The sequence below is a fragment of the Watersipora subatra genome, chromosome 5 (genome assembly GCF_963576615.1).
Source record: "Watersipora subatra chromosome 5, tzWatSuba1.1, whole genome shotgun sequence".
Lineage (NCBI taxonomy): Eukaryota > Metazoa > Bryozoa > Gymnolaemata > Cheilostomatida > Watersiporidae > Watersipora > Watersipora subatra.
Window position 1 is genome coordinate 8405341 of NC_088712.1, and position 13911 is coordinate 8419251.

The window sequence follows — 13911 nt, forward strand, 5'->3', positions numbered from 1 at the left end:
TGGGATATATCTTATGATAAGTAGATGTATAATAAATTTTCGTCAACCATGTTACTCATACAAACTGTTGTATTACAAATGCATAAACCCAGCAAATGATATATTCAGGCAAATAACAACTGTTCCATTATATTAAAATTTATATTACATATGCATAAATGCATATGGAAAAACTTAGCACATGAAGTATTTCGATAAAAACAACACATAGATATGCTGCCAAAACAGAAACTGTTTTCAAGATTTAAGTGATAATAGCTTATGAATGTATGATATGTATAATACAGTATTTGTAAAAGATGGAATGAACTACTGCAACAACTAAACGGAAATTAAAAACCGTTGTAATAGAGAATAATCAAAATAATGCAAACAAGGAAATGCAGGAATTAGTGCAATCAGATGATTAAACTTATACATACACGTTACAGAAACTGTGTAAAAGGAGATTTGTATACCACTGAATATTGAGCCAAGGTGCATCAGTTTCTTAGAACTAAATTAGATTAGGAATAATAGCACAACAAACAGCTGCAGATGAATATTACAGTGATTATATTGTTACTGGCCTTTAAAAAGTACTACTTTAGTATTGTATGCCACAAAGATGCACCTTGCAGTTTGAGTGTAGGATTTTAGCATAATGATGCTGTCGGAGATCATAAAACGACTGAATTAAGTTTTTCATCAATGACACAGTGGTTGGATATGCCATCTGCCGTATCCGTAAGGTGTTTCCCAAAGCATAACACATCACTAGACCTTACACTACTGATAAAATACACCACACAATGGAGTGGATCTGGCTTTGTATGAATACGAAAGTATTGATCTGCAACTAGCAGGATCCTGATGACATCGTCTGATGGACGCACCAATCCTCCATTGTTTTGTAGCTTGAGTAGAGTATAGAGATGTCGGTACTGGATATTTGACTTAGTGGTAACCAGCAACTGACGGCCAATGTCACGACAGCACTTTAGTTAGCTTTTGCACAATGTAGCCAGCTATATAGACTATACTGTTACCTATAACAGAAATTTGACATCTGAAATCATTGAGTTCGACAAACTGATCAACTTCTGGAGCAGCCTGTATGATGAGAATCTCGTTTTGAGCAGTAACATTACCTGTCTTACTAGCATCTGATTCTGCACCACATTTGATGATAAGTCTGCGAAGGTAGCCTTAAACTGAGTAACAGTAGGATTATTATTCCAACCCCCTAAACAAAAGCATCAATTATAACAATTACATAAAATCAACAAAAATGAATGTCTTATTCACATAAACATAGTACCCTTAATAAACAACCATACAAGTAATAAAATAAATGAAAATAAAACAGCTCAAAATGCTACCATATCGCTATATAAAATGAAAATGTAGCAATTTTCACTGGAAGTCATTCACACCCATCTTAGGCATAAAGCCTAATGGTTGACTTGCAACAAAATTCACATTACCGTTATTTGATATGAAAAGATTCACCACGTCTTACCCTGTTGTGTTGTAGGCAGGGTTGTTAAAAATTGGTAATTTTTTTTAAATCAAAAAATCGATTTCTATTGTTTTATTTGATTTTTTTTTATTTAAATCGATTTTTTTTGTTCCAAAAAGATGTTTTATGTTCTAAATTGCAAGTTATTGCTATCAATTTGGAATTTATGATTTGCAGGAGTATTATGTAGTTTTATTACAACAACTAGGAAATGAAAAAAACATTTACACAGTTAACATTTGATAAAAAGGACAGCATAATTTATGCGTTGGACATTAAATCCCAGAAACGAAGATGAAGAATCACAGAGAACAGATCACACAACAATTTTTTTTAGATAATAGCTACTTTAAGTTGAGCAACCTTGCAGCACTGTGCTTGACAATATGGTTTTAAATTTAATCATTGAAAAGTATCATTCAACATTGAAAAATATTACCTTTAAATGGCTTCAGTCGAACGTTTTAACCTGCTGTTAAAACATGGATCATTGAAATGTTCGTTGCAGATAAGTGCTCAAGGATCAGGCTTATTCACTCTTCTGCGGTTGCGATACCATTGTAAATAACGAGAGTTCTCAGTTGCTTTGTTTGGAAATCTAAAAATTAAAATGAAACTGTAGTAGTTAGTTAGCAACAGTAGTAATAACAATAGTATTATTACTCTTATCTCCTTACTGCTAGCTAGATCCAGGTACAACAATAAATAATATTATAAGCACGACAAATACTTCCTTCAAATATAAATATTTAGAAATAACCTAATGGGTTGTAGTTCCAAAATATTATTATAAAAAAAATTCAAAATTTAAATAATAAAAAACCTTCGTTCTGAAGGAAGAACATTTCACTCACTAGCTTATAAATTTATCTAATCACCGACAAAATACAGTCAAACTCGTACACTCAGTAGTGACACTGATCAACTCTCACTCACCCAGTGACTAGTGTAGTAGAACTAACTAGTGGCAGTACTAACTAGTAGTAGCACAACTATTAGTAGTCGTAGACTTGAGCAATAGTAACAGAACTAGTAGTAGAAGTGACTCACTTGTGAAATGTCATGCCTTTTCCTTTAAAAGTCCATTCTTGCGGTTTTTTGCAGTTCATGGAATAGCAATAGCACTGTGCACCTACACCCTTATCTCTCGTACATAAATTATTAGTAGCAATCTCAGTAGTCTGTTCCTTTGATTGAGCGGTGTATTCGTGACCTTCCATAGCTGTTAAATCTGAAATTAGATTTCTTTCTCACATTGAACACAATGAAATTGACTTGAACATTAACTGATAATGGCGTCGACCGGATTTCCGTACTCGCGAATGACCTCTTGCCATTCCAGGGGTTTTAAGTTCAATGGTTGCGTCCTCAAAGTATTGGAGGCGGAGACAATTCATCCCTGGTTTATTACCCAGCACTGCCTATCATACATCACGCTGAGCCCTGCTACGTCCTGATTAGTTCAAAACATCTTATTATGGCTAGGCTGAGGAATTATTCCACAGTTGGCTAGAAAGAACCAGTGATAGTTTGACCCAGCTACAACCTGCAGGACACAGAATGCAGTGACTTATTGATGTTACCAATCTGGATATAGCCTTCTGTTCGCAAATTGATATTGCAGAGGTGAGAAATGAACATAGGACATTCACAAAAACACGAATGTTTCTTGTTAAACTACCGTCACTGAAAACTATCACAATTAACTAACTTTGTGCTTATGTGAGCAAAGATAATGGCTGTTATATATTAATTTTTCTGTTTTTGTTTATAAATAGTCATAGTATTATGAAATCTCTGAGCGTTTTAATCACGATTAAGTTTTATCAATTTTAATCTTGAAACATTTTGGTAATCAGATCATCTCATACATCAACAACAATTGTAAATGATAGAAAAACACTGTTATATTCTGATGAACTTTAAAAGAATTGTGTTAGTTCATTATCGCTGCCAATGTAGTCATGGCAAAGTTTATTTTAACACTCTTTTATTGAGTGCACACGACTCCAAGATGTGTATACGTAAAGCTATTCGGTAGCGCAGTTTAGACTATATTCGGACAATCAATACATCTATAACAGTTCAATAATAATCTACAACAGTTTCACATAACCTAATATAAATATTACCTAATATACCTTAATTAATCAGATTTGTAAAGATTGTAAACCAACTCCAATTGGTTGGTTGTGTTTCCATAACAACAACAAAAGATACTAGAATATTGAAACATACTTTCAAATACTTCTTGTAAACCTTTTTCGGTTTCATTGGGACTTGAACCCAGAACCTTTAGTAACCATTTAGCAAAAATAATACTCTTAAACCATCAAGCTACAAATTCTATCATTTATACCAATATTATACTGTTATTACTATATTATTGATCAGGAATTGAACCCGGGACCTCTCACACTCAAAATGAGAATCATGTCTTATACCATCAAGTTATCAATCAATGCAAGCAAGACTTTACTAACTAGTAATTTATCCAGAGAAGCAAGGCATATATTAAAACACATTTTGAGACTTTTTAACAAATGGTTGATGAGCCAAATAGGATTGGAGCCTGCAACCTATTGCACTCTAAACAAGAATCATATCTCTGGACCGTCAAACAGATAATGATGTAATCAGAAATCTTATTTATTTGTAGTCTAAAAAGCTAAAACAATATTTAAGAAAATATCAACAATTTAGAATAACTGGAAATATGATTGAAAAATGAAAAGAACTCAGCAAAACTAACAAAGACCAGAGCACAATTAAATTTTATGTAGCTATTTTATGTAGTCATAGGCTAGTCCAATTAAACTAGCTAATAGTTATGCTACTTTCTTTAAAACTTTCGATTCTCTCATCAACTCAAATTTAGCATCAGATTCAAGAACATTATAATCTATCAAAATCCCCAAGAAAGTTTCAAAAATATGATGTACCCTAAAGTTGTCAACTTGTAAAGATTGAACTCAAACCTATATAAAAAATAAGCACAAAGGGTGGAAGACTTCGTTCATGAAAAATAAGAAAGCAAAAAATAATTTGAAATCATTTTTATCAGAGTGTGTACGTACGGGTCTGTAACATTCAGTGTTTAGTCACATAGCCTACTGTATATAAAATAGTGAGAGCTTTTTTATTGGTGTACGCAGGGACAGAGTCAGGTAGCCCTTGTTGTTAGCAGAAAACTGTATGTATGCCTTGCTTCATTAAAAACCTTAGCTTAAGATCTTAATAACTAGTCCATGTTGGCAGGCTATGATAACTAAGTAGCTGTTCTGTTAGAAAAGCCTTTTATGTATACAGGAAATGTTTTGAGGGCATTCATTCATGTATCATTATTTAATTGATAGAGTAATTACCGTGTCATAAATTAAGGATATCTTAAAGAAATTTAACATAGTCACCTAAAAGCATTTCTACTTAAAAATGTCCAAGTACAAAAAGCCAAATGAGGTTTTCCAAGAGTTTTGACAACAATTCAAGGGTGGCACAACTCCTCACCAGTTCAATTGCCAAATATTCCGCAAGGTCTGTAAACACCTTTACAATTTTTCACAGAAATAATATTGAGTTATGAGCCCCGAAGTCTTAGTTGTCAGAGAATGTCAGCAAATGGTCTCCTGTTCTACTTACACAATAACACATAAGGAAACAAGTCAAAAAGATCACAGAATCTGATCCCATGTTTTAAAAATATCTCAAGTTATACGAGGTCACGAGTTCAAATCCTTTGCAATGCAATATTCTTTTTAACATCCAACTGTAGATTCAGACGGAGAACCCGATGGAAACACAGACGCACCTTCAATTATACTAATGATTGAACATATAAATAGGCAGGTTCAGTGATACATAAAATATATAATAAAGATAACGATATAAAACAGCTACCATTACCAAATATTAAGACTATCAAGGCTGAATCAAAACTGAATTAAAAGAAATGGCACTGGAAATGCTAGAACTGGCATCAGCGTTGCAATGAGTGGTATGCAGACAACATGGGATTGTTAAAAACACGCTTAACCTTTTGTATGTGAATTTTATATGATCAAATCTATTTCGACATTTCAAAGTAGTCAAATTACTTAAAATTTAACCACTTTAAAATTACTTTTAAAATCAAAATTTCTTCAACAAATTATTAAAACTTTCTTAAACTTTAAAGCATAAAAAATAGCTAATAATTATATTACATTTAAATCATAAGGAGACTTTTTTTAACTTTAAAAAGATTAACAAAAAATTGAAACAAAATTTTTAATTTGTTTTAAAAAAACTTGTTTAATCTTTAAATACTCGCTTTAAGTAATTGGTTTTATAAAACAACCTATTTTTGAATTGCATTATAAACCCAACCATATCAGTTTTAACCCTACTCACTAACAATTAGCCAGCCAATCATTGCAACTGGGCCAGAGCAAACATCAAGCAGCCCTAATGCAAAACACTCAGGATACGATTACCCGGTCGTACAAAACTAACTACAACTTTCTTTGAATATTTTTAGAAGCATCAGCTAACTAGCTATTATCTGCGTTGCATCAGCATTTGCAGTGCACCAGAAAGTATCCTCAATAAGTGATGAAGTAGTCAATTTTCCACATTGCATCAATTTGGCTGGTTTTCTTCTAGCAGTCTCTGCACCGGCAAGAAATAATACGGAATAATTAATGAATCCAAAAATAAATATATTCTGTTGCAATACAGATTCTCAAAAGACTTCAGACCTATTTTGTACCCAGGAGTTGACGCTCAACAAAAGTAGAAGTATTTTAAACACCTATCAAAAGCAAAAAAGCAAAGCGAGTGAACAACTCCAAACTGTATTTTTTTAGACTGATCAAACTGATGAGACTGACAACTCCTAATAATGATTTTTTGCACCAGAGATATTAGTTAATGCTCTAGTTATTACATTTATAATTAGTCATTGACAGTGTCACTACTGGTTACCCCTGTACTCTGTGTTTAGCTAACATGAAAAAATGTACTGAGCCTCTAAATATATTAGCTTTCAGTAAACATTTGAATTATTCTCCTGGTGAAAACTTCCTTTTTTACATACACGTAAGATTGTTTGAAATAGTAGATAACTCAAAACCATACTTTTTTATTACAGTAAAACATTTTAATAATTTCATTTTGAAAATTGTTTGCCAATGTAGGCAACTCTGGCTCATTGATGCAAGTTGCCATGAGCGAGCAGGTGTTGAAAAAACAAATTACTGCTTGCCTTTTTCAAAAGAACAAATATGTAAAAATTATATAATAGTTTCAACCACTGCAACATAATTACTTCAAAAGAAGTATTACCAGCACATAATTAGGGAGAAACTTGTGATAATTGGTTAGCAGTTGTTATTGAGGCAGTCTTCAATTGAGTGGATTATAATGTCAACCCACAAATAAGACAATGACATCAGACGAGGTTGGAGACACAAAGAATTAAAAGTTACATTGTGACTCTCTAACTTCAAGTTCGTTCGATAGCCAGAAGTATCTAAACATTATCCGGAGCTCAGTGTTGGACCTACGAGCTGTTCATAAAGTCTGCTGTCGGATTCCTCACACATTTGTGTATACCTTTGGAATTCAGTAACAAATATTAGAAGTTTTTAGAAGGAATGCAGTAGTTTAACCTTGTATGTGGTTCGCAGTGATAAATGTTGAACAACATTGATGAGCTATGTAAGACATTAAAATCAATTATGTATGAAATCTTGTGTCATTAATTTCAAAGGTTACTTTCAATGATTATTACAGGCAGTATTTGGCAGCGAGCTTTCATGCCCTACCAGTATCTACTTTAATTTGTAAAATGAATGTCATTTTAAAAAGACTCGGGATATGTAATTCGCCTACCACAGTGATATGCCTAGGTGAGCTACAAAATGTTCCATATTAAATAAATTATATTGAGAGGTACAATGTCTGATTGCAATATAATATAGCAACTTATTTTAGAGAAATTCCTTGAAGATTTGAAAATATCGGGCTCATTGATGAAGCTGGTCAGGAAGAAACATGCATTGGAAATGCAAACTTCTGCTTGCATTTTTACAAAATAGCATGAATGTCAGAGATTAAGGATAGCTTTAGAGATTATAACACAATTGCTTCATAAAGTATTACTAGCACACAACTAGTGAGATGTTTGCCATAATTACTTGGCAGTTATTCTTGAGTGAGTAGTCCATCGATCGGATTATAATTTTAACTGAAAATAAGCCAATAACATCAAGCGAGTTGGAAGACACCACGAAATAAATTTAAACCGGGACTCATTAGTTTTAACTTTGTTAAATTACAAAAAATAATCAAATATTTAATAAACATTTGCAGGTGCTAGGTATGGGAGATATGAGTTTAGTTTACCACAAAGTGTTTTAGCAACATACAATCTTTAGCTTAGGGCAATCAAGGCTGATCATGAAAGTAGCTCAGCCACATATACACACCTTTGTATTTATGAATAAGAAGCAGAGGTCTGACCTATTAATATCTGCTGTCTAATAGTTTATAGTTGTATGCTGTCTATAGTTTCATGATTGTCATTTTAAAATAGCAATCATCATGTGTGAGCGCAAAGTTTCGCAGGTAAATGGCAAACACGAATCGTTTCCAATATTGTAATGCCTCACAGGTACTGAATAGTGTTTGACTGCATATGTGGTATAAAACCCCCTTAAAGGTAGTGACAATGTGTTTCAACATACCCCCAAGCAAACAGGAAAGCATTCAATGATAGCACCAGTTGCAGCCAAATCAGTAGATTTCTTCAAAGAATGCCATTAATCTTACTTCATTGAGTTTCAGCTATTTTGTAAGCATTACAACAGCCTGTGAATAATAAAGCGGGAACAGTCAAATCCATACTCACAGTCATTTCATCAAACAAACTTCCTAATTGCAATGACTGTGGTGGATACTGACTCTATAGTGAAATAAATCTGTAATATTCAACTTGCAAAGTTTTCAAATATTTCAGATTTTTTGACAGAAATTGATGAGGCTGGTAAAATATGAAAAATAAACTAAAAAATACAAATTTAATTCAAATTTATTCCTTAACTAACTTGAAATAAGTTTAATGGAAAGTTAATCTAAAGTTGCAAAGTAATGCTGAGTATTCATCTGTATTCAGTTGAAGCAATCAAACATGGCTTCATAGAAAGTCAGTAAATTATTTTTGTAAACCAATTTCTGCACCCAAAACCAGACTCATACCCTAGACCATCAAGCTTCGCATTAACAATTTTAATCAAAGATAATCTGAAAAGTTGGCCAGAGAGAATCAGTGATGGTTTGACCCAGCTACAACCTGCAGAACACTGAATGCATTGACTTATCAATAGTAGCAATCAGGATATAGCCCCCTGTTCACAAACTAATATTGCAGCAGTAAAAAATGAATACAGGACATGTCACAAAAACACAAGTGATTCTTGTTAAGTTACCGCCACTGAAAACAATCACAATTATCTAACCTTGTGTCTATGTGAGCAGAGATAATAGCTACTAATTATTTATTTTTCTGTTTCCATTTATAAATAGTCACATTATTATTAAATCTCTGAGCGTTTTAATCGCAATAAATTTTTATCAGTTTTAATCTTGAAACATTTTGGTAATCAGATCATCTCATACATCAACAACAATTGTAAATGAGAGAAAAATACTGTTTTATTCTGATGAAATCTAAAAAATTGCGTAAGTTCATTATCATTGCCAATGTAGTCATGGCAAAGTTTATTTTAACCCTCTTTTACTGAGTGCACACGACTCCAAAATGTGTAAATGTAAAGCTATTCGGTAGCACAATTTAGACTAAATTTGGACAATTAATATTACAGTTCAATAATGACTTACAACAGTTTCACATAACCTAATATAAATATTTGTAGAGTGCTATACCCTTAATATTATCAATAATATATTCAAAAGATTGGATTGGGAACATTGTACAATTCAAACACCATCAACGGTTAATGACTCTCTGAGACAATCAGAGTTTTTCATGTGCCCCTTGATAAAGCTTACTTGCCAAACACCCCTTTCTCAAATCATCAAGCCTTAATTAATCGGAATTCTAAAGTGTGTAAACCAACTCCAATTGGTTGGTTGTGTTTCCATAGCAACAACAAAAAATACTTGAATATTGAAACATACTTTCAAATATTTCTTATAAAACTTTTTTGGTTTCATTGGGACTTGAACTCAGGACCTTTAGTAACCATGTAGCAAAAATAATACTCTTAAACCATCAAGCTACAAATCTATCATTTATACCAATATTATACTGTTATTACTATATTATTGATGAGGAGTTGAACCCAGGACCTTTCACACTCAAAATGAAAATCATGTCTTATACCATCAAGTTATCAATTAATGCAAGCAAGACTTCACTAACTAGTAATTCCTCCAGAGAAGCAAGGCATATATTAAAACACATTTTGAGACTTTTTAACAAATGGTTGATGAGCCAAATAGGATTGGAGCCTGCAACCTCTTGCACTCTAAACAAAAATCATATATCTGGACGATCAAATAGATAATGATGTAATCAAAATTATGATTTATTTGTAGTCTAAAAAGCAAAACAATTTTTAATAAAATATCAACAATTTAGAATAACTGGAAATATGATTAAAAAGTGAAAAGAACTCAGCAAAACTAACAAAGACCAGAGCACAATTAAGTTTTATGTAGCTATTTTATGTAGTCATAGGCCAGTCCAATTAAACTAGCTAATAGTTATGCTACTTTCTTTAATACTTTCAATTCTCCCAACAACTCAAATTTACCATCAGATTCAAAAACATTATAATCTATCAAAATCCCCCTAGAAAGTTTCAAAAAGATGATGTACCCTAAAGTTGTCAACTTGTAAAGATTGAACTCATACCTATATAAAAAATAAGCACAAAGGGTGGAGGACTTCGTTCATGAAAAATAAGAAAGCAAAAAATAATTTGAAATCATTTTTATCAGAGTGTGTACGTACGTGTCTGTAACATTCAGTGTTTAGTCACATAGCCTACTGAATATAAAATAGTGGGAGCTTTTTTATTGGTGTACGCAGGGACAGAATCAAATAGCCCTTGTTGTTAGCAGATAAGTGTATGTATGTCTTGCTTCATTAAAAACCTTAGCCTAGGATCTTAATAAATAGTCAATGTTGGCAGGCTATGATAGCTGAGTAGCTGTTCTGTTAGAAAAGCCTTTAATGTATACAGGAAATGTTTTGAGGGCATTGATTCATGTACCATTATTTAATTGATAGAGTAATTACTGTGTCAGAAATTAAAGATATCTTAAAAAAATTTAACATAGTCTCGTCAAAAAGTATAAAAAGTAATTCTTTTCAGTTATATCCGATTCCAATTCAAAACAGACATGAAACATGTAATTAATTTTTTGTACAAATATGAGTAACTGAATGAAGATAATAGTCTTGAAATGATTGTTAGTTTGACATTTTGGGGGAACCCAGTCTTAATACAGCTTGACCGGCTTGACCAAGATTCAAACCCAGGACCTCTTACATTCAAAGCTAGAAATGTACCAAGACTCCTAGTGCTATGAAAAATAATAAAAAAAACTGTAATATTTTGTTAGTGTTTCCAAAGCAACAAGAAAGCATATTAAAAGTTTCCTTTCATATCAATCTAAAAAATATTATTCAGCTTCACCAGGATTTGAACCAAAGACCTCTCGCACCCGAAACGAGAATCACACCCAGAGACAAAGAAGCCACGAACGATGCAACTGAAACCTGGCTTCTTGCTACGTTCTCTAAAGTAACAACTAAATTGTTTTTTCTACTGTTGCATGTAGTGATGCTTCACATTGGGGGTAACTGAAATCTCAAAACAATTGAGTTTTTTCTGACCGCTAGTAGATGATAAACCTATGAGCAAAGCATTACCAGTGCGTTGTTATGCATTTCCAATGCAATTCCAATGCATTTCCAACGCGTAAGAACAATAGACATAGTTTTAGTAATTGCATGAAGCATATTTGTGAAAATATTTCGACGAATAAGGTTGCAAGAAAGTGTAAACATCACATTTGAGCCGTTTTGAAAGGGAATCCAAACAACGGCGGTCTCGTGTGGCTGCGATTTTCTGTTCGTTTTTTAGCTTTTAAGAGCTTGTATTTACTTTTCCACACATTTGGCACCTACAACACACCAGAGTAAGACATGGTGAATCTTTTGATACCAAATAACTGTAATGTGAATTTTGTTGCAAGTCAACCTTTAAGGTGCTTCCAGAGTTTGCATGTGCACAAATAATAGTTACAACATTAACAAACAATACTTTGAAAATCTCATGAAAAAACCAGCTACAATTTCCTTATTATTTTGGAATTTACGCAAGCGCATTAGATTTTTGTAAAATATTTCAGTTCACTGAAATCAATTTAATAAATTAGCTTTTGAAAAGAATTTAAAAATGACCAAAGTAGCTTTGCAATATATTTTCATTCTAGAAGTCTGCAAAATATTTCAAAACTTTTATGATCTTAATGGTTATTGATTATTAGTAGCAGCGCTCCTAAGATTACCAAGTTGTAGAAAACTCAAGTGAATTGCCGCATAGGCAAGTCTTACAAGTGAATTGTCACAGGCTTACGTTGGATATGAAATCATGATATCTAATTTTCACCAAGAACTGCCATTGAAGCTCTTAATAAACGCTGTGAGACATTGAAACCTAAAGCATTTCTAATTAAAAATGCCTAAGTACAAAAAGCCAAATGAGGTTTTCCAATGGTTTTGACAACAATTCAAGGGTGGCACAACTCCTCCCCAGTTTAATTGCCAAATATTCTGCAAGGTCTGTCAACAACTTTACAATTTTTCACAGAAATAATAGTGAATTACGAGCCCCAAAGTCTTAGTTGTCAGAGATTGTCAGCTAGTGGTCCCCTGTTCTACTTACACATTTACACATAAGTCTAAAAGAGCTCAGAATCTGATCCCATGTTTTAAGTATATCCCAAGTTATACGAGGTCACGAGTTCAAATCCTTTCCAATGCAATATTATTTTTTACATCTAACTGTAGATGCAGATGGAGAACCCGATGGAAACACAGACACATCTTCAATTATACTAATGATTGAACATGTAAATAGTCAGGTTCAGTGATACATAAAATATATAATAAAGATAACGATATAAAACAGCTACCATTACCAAATGTTAAGACTATCAAGGCTAAATCAAACCTGAATTAAAAGAAATGGCACTGGAAATGCTAGGACTGGCATCAGCCTTGCAATGAGTGGTATGCAGACAACATGGGATTGTTAAAAACACGCTTAACCTTTTGTATAAGAATTTTATATAATCAACTCTATTTCGACATTTCAAATTAGTCAAATTACTTAAAATTTAACTACTTTAAAATTACTTTTAAAATCAAAATTTCTTTAACAAACTATTAAAACTTTCTTAAACTTTAAAACATAAAAAATAGCTAAGAATTATATTACAGTTGAATCATAAGGAAACTTTTTTTAACTTTAAAAAGATTAACAAAAAATTGAAACAAAATTTTTAATTTGTTTTAAAAAAACTTGTTTAATCTTTAAATACTCGCTTTATGTAATTAGTTTTATAAAACAAACTAATTTTTAATTGCATTCTAAACACAACAATATCAGTTTTAACCCTACTCACTAACAATTAGCCAGCCAATCATTGCAACTGGGCCAGAGCAAACATCAAGTAGCCCTAATACAAAACACTCAGGATACGATTACCCGGTCATACAAAACTAACTACAACTTTCTTTGAATGTTTTTATAAGCATCAACTAACTAGCTATTATCTGCATTGCATCAGCATTTACAGCGCATCAGAAAGTATCCTCAATAAGTGATGAAGTAGTCAATTTTCCACATTGCATCATGTTGGCTGGTTTTCTTCTAGCAGTCTCTGCACCGGCAAGAAATAATACGGAATAATTAATGAATCCAAAAATAATTATATTCTGTTGCAATACAGACTCTTTAAAGACTGCAGACTTATTTTGTACCCAGGAGTTGACGCTCAACAAAAGTGGAATTATTTTAAACACCTATCACAAGCAGAAAAACAAAGCGAGTGAACAACTCCAAACTGTATTTTGTTCAGACTGATTAAACTGATGAGACTGACAACTTCTAATAATGTTTTTTTGCACCAGAAATATTAGTTAATCTATGATGGGTTATAAAAAAAACTGTCAATGAACACTTACCTTGCAGATTGTCATAGCAGCCCATCGTAATACGTTTAGCATAAAAAGTGGGGATTCAGCCAATATGTCGAAGCAGGGAATACACCATCTGTTGGCCTACATCTGTTTCAACCTCTGTTGAAATTCATTGTACGATAACAAGTAGATG

General features: G+C 32.6%; 1 long non-coding RNA gene across 1 annotated transcript; it reads right to left on the reverse strand.

Moving 5' to 3' along the window:
* Positions 1–570: 570 nt before the first annotated feature.
* LOC137396919 (uncharacterized) lies at positions 571–2593 on the reverse strand. The gene is made up of 3 exons (XR_010978659.1): positions 2552–2593; positions 1941–2099; positions 571–1028 (listed from the first exon to the last, which is right to left on the reverse strand). It is a non-coding gene; the product is annotated as an uncharacterized lncRNA (long non-coding RNA).
* Between the last annotated feature and the right edge of the window lie 11318 nt (positions 2594–13911).